Here is a 12,897-nt window from a genome sequence, read left to right on the forward strand (position 1 = left end):
CGACATTAGTCCTAGCCTTGGCTCCCAGTGCAAATCCCCACGCGGGCCTTCGTTCCCAGCCAGTCGCTCATACACCGACACACACACCCATCAAAGCATCGCTGTTGACGAGTTACGGCAGAAAAGTGAAGAATATATGTGAGAGGGTATCTTTTTTTGTCCCTCAAATCCCAATGCACAGGCAACTAACCAGTGTGCCTCTGTAGGCTAAATTGAATACTCGATTTGTGTGAGAGCTGCTACCCTCACCCTTTTCCATAGTCTCTCTCTTACTTAAGCAGGAGACAGAAATTAATATTGTTAAATTAATAGCTAACAATTGAGCAGATAATGCTAGATTATGTGCTAAGCTATTTACATGTATTGGCCCTCCATCCTCACAAGAACCCCATGAAGTCTCTAGATACAATTACCATCCCCATTTGATAGAGGAAGAAACTGAGGTTCAAAGGATTTAATTAGCTTGAAAGGTACTCTGCCTCTACCCATCAGGTCTGGTTGATTTAATTAGTCCTTACTGAGCATCTATATTTGTCCTGTACAGCAGGTCTGTAGACAGGAGTGTAAGGTTGAGTTCTTTGCCCTCAAGGAGCTAATAATATCATTGAGAAGACAAGACATATTTGCTTGATAGATTTTTCTCCAGAAATAACCAGGATCCTGTAGAATAGATGGTGGCATATAATGTGTGATTTAAGCCTACTGAAGATTTGAATCCATTGCGCACATGTCCACATCAATATCTGGTCTCAGATCATGCACAGTCTAAAAGTGAAGGTCCAGAGCTGTGTAGTTCTCTGTGCAGCTCAGAACCCCAGAAATTAGGCACTTCATAAAAGCACTTTGATGATGATGGTGATGATGACAACTGTACCATCAATGGCTCACCATGTACCCAATGTCCTGCTAAGAAGCAGAGCAGAGACTGCCCACCAATGACAGTTTCTCTTCATTCATTCTGTCTGTGTCCCTCCCCCACCCCAACCCAGCTATTCATTAACTTTGTAGAATTATCTTAGCAATAAAAACTAAACAGTGACAGATTGCATACGGCTTTTATCTGCTCCTAGGAATCTTAGGTTGCTTAGTTGTAGGGTTGAAGTAGCCACTGCAAAGTGGTAAACTAGCATGCAGCATTATTTGGCTGGATTCTTCAGGCGACTGTGAAATGAGAGCGTTGGGGCTACACCTGGGACTTGGTCATCAGCATTCAAAAGAAAACTGAAGCAAAAGAGGAGAGTAAGACCAACCAAAGGGAAGGACAGTTTAGGGTGAGGAGAACATGAGAAGACTGCTACCATCCAGCTGGTGGGTTCAGCAGAGATATTCTGAAGCTGGGAGAGCTGAAAACCGTCCCAGTTTGCTGGGACATCTCCCTGGATGTGCTTGCAATTGGTAGGAATTGGTAGGTAAGATGATGCCTAGAGATTTTTATGAATCTGTGTGGAAAGGGGATGGGGATCCAGAGGACCCTCTGAACTTAATGTCCGAGAGGAGGACCAGGGTTTGCCATCCAAGGTGGCTATTAGTGATCTCCACCAATAGCATTCGTTTAGCACCCATTTTATGCAGAGCTCAGTTCTAGGTTCTGTGGGCAATGCTAAGGAAGTCAAAGGCAGTCACCACATTCAAGGAAAGGCTGAACAATCTGCCTAGCCAAATTGATCCCTCCGCTTCCCACCACCACACCACATCCCAAAACAGCTTTCCCTCCTGACTTCCCTATTTCAGGCAATGTTATCACCATTTTCCTGGTTGCCCAGGTTAAAAAACAGGGGTGTCATATTTCAGTCTTCCCTATTCCTCACCCAAAGATATCTATCCAATCACCAAGTCCTAATAATTGTGCTACTGCAGTGTCTATAAAATGCATCTCATCCAGTCATAGTTCTATCCTGAGTCATCATCACATGTGTCCTAGCTCTTTCAGGACTCTTATGAACTGCCCCAGCCCCTATTCTCCAGTCTTTTCTCCCACTGCTCCCCAACATGAAACCTCAACTTCAGCCAGGCTCCATTTCCATCCATTCCCTTGAGGGACCCTTTCATTATCCAGCCTAGACACCACTGCTGAGAGCCCCACACCCCTGGGCCAGTCTCCTGTCTCTGTCTGAAACCTGCCCAAGCTCCCAACTCCCATCAAGGTATCTCTCGTGCAGGAAACCTTTCCTGACCTCGCCAGCCCACAGTGAGGGCTCCCACTTCTGAACTCTGCAGCACATCGCCACTCTTGTATGTTCTCCTCCAGAAAGACTGTAAGATCCTGGAAGGTAAGGGCTCTGCATTTTTAAGCCCTCAGCAACTCAAATCTCACTTTCTTGCACCCATAGCAAACAACCAATACACTTATTGGTTAACTAAATTGAAAACACACACAACTATGGTTACCTTTAGGGAAACAGATGAGGATAGGGGAAAGAGGCTTTTATTTTGCCTTTGTTCCTTTCCATACTGTTAGAATTTTCTTGCCTTTATTCACATATCACTTACATTTTTTATTGCCATGTTATCTTGGCAGAGAGATCATGACCTTTATTTTCTTGCTTTAGTCTTTTATTCATTCATTCAACAAATATTTATTGAGCAACTATTATATACTAGACACTATTCTGCGTGCTGGGGTTATAACAGTAAACAAGCCAAGCAGAGTTCCTGTCCTCATGGAGTTTACATTTTTGTTGAGGAGGAAGGAAAATAAACATATATATACAATGTTGATAAGTGCTACAAAGGAAAAATAAAGCTGAGTAAGGGGACAAAGAGTGATGGAGTGTTGCTATTTTATAAAGGGTGATTGGTCAAAGAAGGCCTCCCTGATAAAGTGACATGGAGGCAGAGACCTGCAAGAAGATGGGGAGCAAGCCATGTGGGTATCTGGGAGAAGAGTCTTCCAGGCAGAGGGAACAGTAAGTGCAAACGTCCTAAGACAGGAGTGTGTTTGAGAAACAACAAGGAGGCCAGAGTGGCTAGAGAGAAGCAGGCAAGGGGGAGAATGGCAGTATATTTTTGTTTATTTAACAAAATCTGATTTAGTACCCACCATGTACCAGACACTGTTCTAGGTACTTTACACACATTAACTCATTTACTTCTCACAACAACCCTGAGGTAGATATTATTATCCCCATTTTGCAGGTGAGGAAACTGAGGCACAGAGAGGTTAAGTCTCTTGCCCTAGGTCACACAGCTGGTAAATGGTAGAGCCAGGATTTGGATCCAGGTAGTGTGGCTCCGAAGTCTGCACCCTTAGCCACTATGCACAGGATAAGTGGGAGCAAATCAGGCAAGGCCATGTTGGGTAGCAACTTTGGATTTTACTCAATGTGAGGTGAGAAGCCACCAAAGGATTTTAATCTGATTTACATTTTAGCAGGATCACCTTGGCTACAGACTGGGTGGGGTGGGGAGCGGGAGGGAGTGTGTAGGGTAGAAGCAGGAAGACTAGTTAGGAAGATCTGCAGTAATTCAGGCAAGAGACAATGGTGGTTTGCCTCAGGATGATAGCAAAGGAGGTGGTGTTCCATGCCGGTATTTTTTTTAAGCTAAAAATATATTTAAAAAAATATAAGAACACACATGACGCCAACATAAACGCATATCCTGTGTTTGTGAGTGTTCAGGCACTGGGCTAGATGCTTGAGATACTATAGTGAACAAGACCACAGGACCTAGTCCCTGTTCTTGAGCACCTCACAATGTTGCCAGGCAGTTACATGTATGAATATAATACAAAGGGATGAGTGTCGTAAGGAAGGTATGAGTGAAATGCTATGGGAACCAGGAGAGGAATCGATTAATTCTGACTACTGGGGATCAGAAGGGGGGTGGTGGTGGAAAGCTGATTGTCAGAGAAAGCTACAGAAATGGAGGTGACAGTTGAGCTGGGTCTTGACAGCAGTCACCATGTAGATGGAAGACAGGATGGGTGTTGTGCAGAAAGAGCATTTCGAGCAGAAGAACCAGCAGAACCACCAAAGGTAAAGGAATCAAAGCATCAAAAGTATATGTTGTGACCAGGGGATGGGTTGGGGCAGGGCATCCCATGAAGATGGAAGAGGCCATTTTGTGAAGGGCCTTGTAGGTGAAGCCAAGAAGTTCAGATTTCAGCCTGTTGGCAATGAGAAATGATCATACGGCTCAATCATTCAGTCATTCAGCCAACCAACAAGGCAGCCACTTTTGTTGAAGACCTGCTATATGCAGACACTGCATTCAGTGCTGACAGTACAAAGGTGAACATGCTCAGTCTGGAGGGAAAACACGGATGTGAAAAAACAGACGATCTGAGTATGCTCCCTTAACCCTGGGAATGAAATGGTCAATTTTATTTTGGAACAAGTATGGAGGATGGATTGAAGGCATGCAAGCCTTAATGTCGGGAGACCAGTTGGCTGTGATGGGCAGGACCAAAGCCAACAGATTTCAGTGGCACAACATGTTGACTAAAATAGATGTGGTTAGTGAGGAAACATCTGAGGATGACGCTTATGTTTCTGGTTTGAGAGACTACCTGGGTAGTGACACTCTGCCAAAGTAAGAAAGGCAAGGAAGAAGACTGGTTTGGGAGGAAACTGATGAATTCAGTTGGCAAACTGTTGAGTCAAAAGTGCCTGAGGAACCAACAAAGGAGACCGAAGAGGAGGATGACAGATGAAGATGAAGCAGCAGGAAAAAGTAGGATTCAAGAAGAGAGCAAAAGGTGGTCAACATTGTCAAACACTGCAGAAAAGTTCTTTTGGAAGAAGCACCTTTAATTTTCCAGTGTTTTCACCCACTTATTTCTCCTGATCCAAAACAATGTCACCGTCAGGAAAGTTGACTTGAGAGGACCTATAAATCTAACCAGCATGCCATCCTGTACTTACCTGCTCCCCCACTGGAAACTTAGGGATAATGCTGTCTGATGGAAGCAAAACAGAAGCCTAAAAGGGTGGATGTGGGCCACATTTTCCTTGAGTTGAAGATTAAATTTATTTAATTAAATGTATTTGTTTAAAAGATCTGTCCCTTAATTGTAGGTTACTTGGAGAAATAAAGGGAATAAGAAATGATGCACTGTGTTAACAGAGGCTCTTATCATCTCTTCCAGAGATATTAACCCGAATCCATGCATGGGCTTCAGGGAGCCTATGAAGACCCTGAATTTGTACGATGTGTATGTACATGAACATGAACATGTGCGTTTTTTAGGAGAAGGTTCCATAGCTTCCGTCAGATTCTAAAAAGTGTTCATGGTTCAAAAACAACAGGTAAGAACCACTGCCTTAGACCATCTAAGGATTATCTGTGACTACTGTCATCCATAGCTAATTGAGAGCAGTTTGCAAAGCTTAGCGAGAAGCTGTTGCAGGAGAACTGGCATGAGTCATGTAAGTCAGATATTGATGAATTGGAAGCACAAGTGAACCCCCACTGGCTCCCCACAAGCTTGGCACAGCTTGCTCATAGCAATCTGACATTTAGGTAGAATCTTGAGGAGCTGGACAGAGAATTCCAAACTCTTGAGAAGGAGGAGTCCAAGTTGCTTTCAGGGGTGAGGATGCTTTCTAGAAAACACACAACAGATGTCCTTTTACCACCTGGCTGTCATTGTTCACCCTTCCTCCACTGCCCAGGCCAAAGCACCAGCATTCCATACCTCAAGCCGCACAAACTTTGGAAGCTGCCTAAGTTTTTGATGAGCTGACTTAAAAAGCAGAATCCAGTTCCAGGGAAGAAAGGGAGAGAGTAGAGAAGAAATTGCTGAGGAAGTAGATGGCTCTGGTCCAAGTGGAGCCCACCTATCATCGCAAATCACATTTACTCTGAATTCATAATGTGAAATCCCCATTGGCGTGCTAAGGAGCACGCATGCTGAACTGAACTGAACGGGACAATGAGACCACATGTGATGAGGCGTAGAACTGGACCAATCTAACTGGAGATGAATGGAAAAGCATTTTTGAAGGATGACAGGAGCCTGCCTAGAGCAGGAGTTCCAAAATGGTCATCACAATTTACTAAGCAGGTAAATACAGAGTAGGCACTTGATAAACCACTGACTACTGCCCCACCTCCTATCCTCCAAAAGACTCCTTGCATGGTTGGCTTTTACCCTCCTCTCAGTCATTTTCACTGTTCTGAGTCAGACTTTTTCTGGGGTGTTCTGTTGCTGAGCCAGATCATAGAATGGCATATTGACATCAAGGTGAAGAAGCCAGTTAGCAGGAGTGCCAGGTGAAACACTGATCCAGGGAATAGAAGACAGTCTGCAGATTAGGGAAAGGACTGGGTGGGCCATGGGGCAGAGAAGCCGGATAACCGAGACACATCACTGAAAAGACTAGAGCAGATGGGTGATCAGAGAGAGAAGCTGAAAGGCAAGCAAAGCCCTCAGAGATGAAGCACAAGGCGGGCCTGTCTTGGCTCAAGTCACAGTGACGTTGCATGTAGCTGGCAGCATTCTTCTTTTGCATGGCGAGGGCTGGCATCTCTCATGATGTTGGGCACAGGTTTTCAAAGCCATAGGATGATGCCACATAGCTTTCACTCTATCGCTGGTCAGCAACTTACCTTCTGGAGAGACCAGGTGGCATAGTTAGAAGAATATAGACTCTGAGGCTTGGCAGACCTAAGCTCAAATCCCAGTTCCACCGTTTGCTAGCTGTAAAACCCTGGGCAATTTAATTGGCTTCAATTAACTTCTTTGTGCATTGGTGATAATATCACCTCAGAGGGATGTTGTGAGGGTTAAATGAGATCATGCATGTAAAGTGTGTGTGATAAGAAGTAGGTATTACTAATATTAACAATAATCTTCTTCTCAGGTTCCAAATACCCACAGCCATTGTTACAACCACTTTACCCCTTCTGCAACCTCCACATCTTACCCCTAGCTCTTCCTCAGGAAAAAGGTGGAAATGGCTGTCTGAGAGTTGGAGGGCTGCAATATAAAATTCAGGCTAGAATGGCCCCTTGAGTGCAGTCTTTCTTGAAGGGTATTCTTCAAGAGAGACTTTCAATGAAAAAAGCAAGAAGTATTAATTGAATATATATTTTCTCCCCTTGCCCCACGCCATTCCACAAACCACGGGAATTAACCAAAAATGTGTGTGCCTCATTACCCAACTCCTATTCTGCAGGGGAGGAAAGGATTTCAATGTACCAGTCCCAACAATATAAATAAATAAAAGGAGCAAGTAGGTTCTGAGCCCTGAGTGGCAAATGAAAAGGTCTTCATACTCAATGTGCTCCACTGGCCTGCATGAAGGGACAGCTAAGATGCAACACAATCACAGCAACCCATAAGTGCCTAGAAGGATCTTTCCTTTTAGAGACCCTTCCTATTTAGATAGGTAGACAGAAGCAAAGCCTTTCCAAGGATTGCTGTCTCCCCACAGAGTGCCTGCCCTCTGCAGGGCTTCCCGGTCATTGGCATTTTGGCATCTCAGGCCAGCAAGCTGCTTTTTCCTGGCTAAGTAGGAACGCTTGCAGTAATGCAACCAAATGTTTCTTGGGCAGTAGGCACTGCCAACCAGCAATATAACCAGGACCTAGTTTTTGAACCATCTCCTCATGTTAACCCTTTAGCTCAGTGTATTAGTTTCCTATCGCTGCTGTAACAAATTACCACAAACTTAGTGCTTAAAACCTAGATTTATTATCTTACAGTTCTCGAGGTCAGAAGTCCAAAGTCAGTTCCACTGGGCTAACATCAAAGTCTCAGCAAGCCTGGTTCCTTCTGTAGGATCTAGGGAAGAATTCATTTCCTTGCCTTTTCCAGCTTCTAGAGGCCACCTGCATTCCTTGGCTTGTGACCCCTTTCTTGCATCACTCCCACTTCTTGCTTCTGTCATCACATCCCCTAATACTGCTCGCTCTGATCTCCCACCTTCCTCTTACAAGGACCTTTGTGATTACAGCATTGGGCCCACCCAGAAAATCCAGGATAATCTCCCCATCTCAAGAGCCTTAACTTAATCACATCTGCAAAGTTCCTTTTGCATATAAGATAATATATTCACAGGTTCCAGGGATTAGGACATGGACATCTTTGGGATCAATTTTCAGCCTACCACACCCAGGCTTCTGCAACACGGAGTAGCAAAAAGACCATTGGACCAGGAGTGAGGAGAACTGAATTCCAATCCCAGCTCTGCCACCCCTTCCTAGTTGGGTAACCTTGGGCAGGTCCCTTCACCTCTCCAAGCCTCAGCTTCTTCACTTGTAAACTGAAGATAATAACACCTAGCTCACAAGGTGTTTCTTGAACGTATGAAAAGCTCTTTCTGAGCATAGTAACCAGCACAGAATAAGGTGCTCAATAAACATGCTGGAAGGGGGATGTTAGCATGGGGAGAGAGGATAAGCAGCTAGAAGGCCCCAACAATCATGCAGATGAAAGATAATAAAGTGCTAAAAGAGATAGGCAATAGCAGGAGTGGAAAACAGGAGTGGGAAGATAACTGAGAAGGTACACGCGAGTCCAGGTTTATAGATTTCCTTGGGCTCAGGGTAAAAATGATCCTCATTTTCCACAATCGCTGGGCTTTAGTGACAAAAAAAAAAGGTTTCCACTTAATCTCAGATCGAGCACCTTTGAAAACACCCAAAGCATAAAAGTGTCAGCTTGAAGGTAGGAGGTAATAGGATGTGCAAAGGCAGAGAGGCACAAACTGGCAAGAAAGGGGGACAACATGTAGTCTCTATGGTTGATAAGACACAGGACAAACTCTTCTGGCTGTCCCACACAAGCTGCTGGCCTGTCTGCCAATTTCCAACACCTACTGCTTACAAGCTGTGCAGTCTTGGGGAAACAAGTCACCCTCTCTGTGTGCCTTGGTTTCCTCATCTGTAAAATTGAGGTATTAATAGTACCTACCTTATAGAATTGTGAGGATTAAATGAGAATGTATGTTGTATATTTACACAGTACTCAGCACTTGAAGGCCCCATAAATGTTAGCTGGTATCATCATTGCTACAAGAAGGCTCAGATGCCCCAGAAGTCCAGGGCTGTTTCCTCAAAGTGCCTCCCACTCCAAGAAGAGACTAAAGCCTCAAATACTGATCCTCTCAATCCACACACACACCTTTCTACAACTGCAGCACAGGCAGGGAAAAACAATATAAACAAAAGCAAATATATAACATAACTATATATATATAACTATATATGTACATATATGTGTGTGTGTGTGCATTTTTGTGTGGTCTGAAAAAGGCCTTTGCAAAATGGTGCCTGAGCTGGAATGGGAAGGGAGAGTTTTGAGGAGGTTCTTTTCTTTTGAAATTACAAATATATTCTTACTGTGAAAATATACGACAAGTCAGAAGTATTCAAAGTAAATTGTGACAATCACTCTTCACTCCCCATCGATCCCACTCCCCTCCTCAAAGTTATTCATTCTGTGTTAACAATCTCCTTTCTATGGATTTATACAGGCATATAGCTGGGGTTGGGGTTTTATTTTCATAAGTGGGTCCAGACTCTACATATTGATGTGTGACTTGATTTAACAATCAACAAGATGTCTTGGAGGTCTCTCTGTAAAGATATATAAACCTATCCCATTCTTTTCACACTGCTGCATAATATTTCATAGTAGTGGGTGTACCAGATTCAGGAAGAGATATTAAATGTCACTGCTGCCTTTGTCCTTGGGGAAGGTGCAGCTAAACCATCACAGGCAGATGGCTGGTCTAGGGGCCACGAGAAATCAGGCACGACTTGTCTTGGATAACTTCCTAGAGCTCCTCTCCAGGGGCCTGGCCTGTTGAAGCCTGGTGTCTCCTCCACTCCCATTCCAGCTGAAACCCCTGGTCCTCAGCCCCATGCCCTCAGGGTAGATGAAGTACCCTGTTGTATCCTCTAATGCATTCGTTATGGGATAATTTAACCAGGAAATAAGCCCTCTCGTACTTTACCTTCCTTCCCTTTCTCAATCCTGGTTTGTTTGCCTTCTCACTGCTCCACTCTGGAGATTATGAGAGCTCTCAGCCTGCTCCAGTAGGGCAGGATTGTAAGAACCAGCCACTGACCTCCCAGGAGGAACCACATTCTCTGTGGCCTTGACCTCATGGCATGGGCACACCCCCTAGGACACACGGCTGAGACCATGTGCTGGTGTGGGAGAGGGGGTGGGAAAGACCAAGGGGGACACAGAGGTGGGGGTAGCTAAGAAAGATGGGAGGGAGCTGAGAGAAGGGAAAAGACTCCCAGGGGCCAATCAAAAACAGATTATATAAAGACTGAAAGACAATTCAATGGGAATAATGATGTTTTGCACCACTATTGGAATTCCCTCTAAGGCCTTCCTGACAGGTGGGCATTCAGCCTCTGCTTGCATACTTTCTATGGGCTCACTATTTTCCTAGGCTGCCTAGATTAGTTCCAATCAGCTTGTGGGTTCCTGAAGGGACAAGAGAGAAAACAGGAAAGTGTTGATGGCTAAAAGAAAAGAAATAAATATCTAGTGCGTGAGTGAAGGAAGAGTAAACTGAGAAGAGCATCTGTTGTTGGATGGAGGGAGAAGAGGCCTGGGCAGCAGAGAATACCAGTGTGGTAGGCAAAATAACACCCCTCACCACCAGCAAAGATGTGCAGGTCCGAATCCCCAGAACCTGTGAATATTTTACGTTACACTGCAAAAGGTACTTTGCAGATGTGATTAAGTTAAGGATCTTGAGATGGGGAGGATATCATGGATTATCCAGGTAGATTCAATGTAATCACATAAGTCCTTGAAAGAGGGAGACAGGAGAGTCAAAGTCAGAGAAGGAGACGTGACTATGGAAGCAGAGGTCGGAGAGATGCACCATGAGCCAAAGAATGCAGGCAGCCTCTAAAAGCTGAAAAAGGCAAGGAAATTATTCTCCCCTAGAGCCTCCCAAAGGAATGCAGCCCTACCAACACCTTGATTTGAGCCCTGTGAGACCCATTTTGGACTTCTGACTTCAAGAACTGTAAGATAATAAATTTGTGTTGTTTAAGCCACTATGTTTGTTGTAGTTTGTTACAGCAGCAAAAGGAAACCAATACAACCAGGCACGTGAGAGTGGGAGAGAGGAAAGAACAACTTTAATGTGCATACAGATCACCTGGAGATCTTGTTCAAATGCAGACTCTTCTTCAGTAGATCTTGAGCAGACCCTGAGATTCTGCATATCTACCAAGCTCTCAGGTCATACCAATACTCCTGATCTGATACACACTTTGATTAACAAAAGACTGGAAGACACTTAATAAAAGTACCTGTGTAACATTTTACAGTTCATGAAGCCTTTTCATATCCATCACAGCTCCATTTTATCATCCCCAAAACTCTGTGATGTAGGTATTATTGTCCCCATGTTACACATGAGGAAGCCAAAGCTAAGTCACAGAGGTGAAGTCATTTCTCCAAGCAAAATCACAGAGCTAGTGTCAGGCTGGACCCCAGGTGTCCTGACTCCAGAGCCTGTGCTTTTGCCATTGAACAGTGGTTCTCACCTCTGGCTGAATATTAGAATCACCCCCAGAACTTTTGAAACTCCAGATGCATAGGATGCACCCCAGACTAATGACATCAGAATCTCTTGGTGTGTGAATCAAACATCAGTATTTTTGGAATCATCAAGTGAGTCTACATAGTTAAGCTGTGTAGACTACACAGTTAAGCTTAAGAACCATTGCACTAGAGGGGTCCCTGAATCAGCAGCATCAGCATCACCTGGGAACTTGTTAGAAATGCAGATTCTCAGTCCCCACCCCAGACCTAATGAATCTGAAACTCAGCGAGAGAGGCCCAAGAATCTGGGTGTTAACAAGCCTTCAAGGGGATTTTGATGCACTCTCAAGTCTGAGCACAGGCTTAAAAAGGGCCATCTTGACTCCATGCATGGAGTCAAGGGATGGGGAAACAAAAGCACACCTTAGATTGAGGTATAAAATTAGGCCAAGTGCTAAACAACTCAAATCAGCCTCCTAATGGATGTGCCAAAGAATAAGAACTGTTCTAGATTCAATGCAATCCCTATCAAAGTCCCAATGACATTTTTCATGGAAATAGAACAAAGAATCCTAAAATGTATATGGAACAACAAAAGACCCTGAATAACCAAAGCCATCCTAAGAAAAAAGAACAAAGTAAGAGGTATCACACTCCCTGATTTCAAAATATACTACAAAGCTACAGTAATCAAAACAACATGGGACTAGCACAAAAACAGACATACAGATCAATGGAACAGAATTGACAGCCCAGAAATAAACCCACACATCTACGCACAGCTAATTTTCAACAAGGGAGCCAAGAACATACAATGGAGACAGGAAAGTCTCTTCAATAAATGGTGCTGGGAAAACTGGACAGCCACATGCAAAAAAATGAAAGTAGACCATTATCTCACACCATACACAAAAATTAACTCAAAATGTATTAAAGACTTGAATGTAAGATCCGAAACCATAAAACTCCTAGAAGAAAACAGGCAGTATTGTCTTTGACATCAGTCCTAGCAGTATCTTTTTGAATATCATGTCTCCTCAGGAAAGAGAAACAAAACAAAAAATAAACAAATGGGACTACATCAAACTAAAAAGCTTCTGCACAGCAAAGGAAACCATCAACAAAACGAAAAGACAACCTAACAATTGAGAGAAGATATCTGCAAACCATATATCCAACAAGGGGTTAATCTCCAGACTATATAAATAACTCATATAACTCAACAACAAAAAAAAACAATTAAAAAATTGGCAGAGGATCTGAACAGAAATTTCTCCAAAGAAGATATACAGCTGGCCAATAGGCACATGAAAAGATGTTCGACATCACTAATTATTAGGGAAATGCAAATCAAAACTACAGTGAGATATCACCTCACGCCCATTAGAGTGGCTATAATTAAAAAGACAAGAAATAACAAGTGTTGGAGA

The sequence above is a fragment of the Ceratotherium simum genome, chromosome X (genome assembly GCF_057802395.1).
Source record: "Ceratotherium simum simum isolate JZ-2026a chromosome X, ASM5780239v1, whole genome shotgun sequence".
Classification (NCBI taxonomy): domain Eukaryota; kingdom Metazoa; phylum Chordata; class Mammalia; order Perissodactyla; family Rhinocerotidae; genus Ceratotherium; species Ceratotherium simum.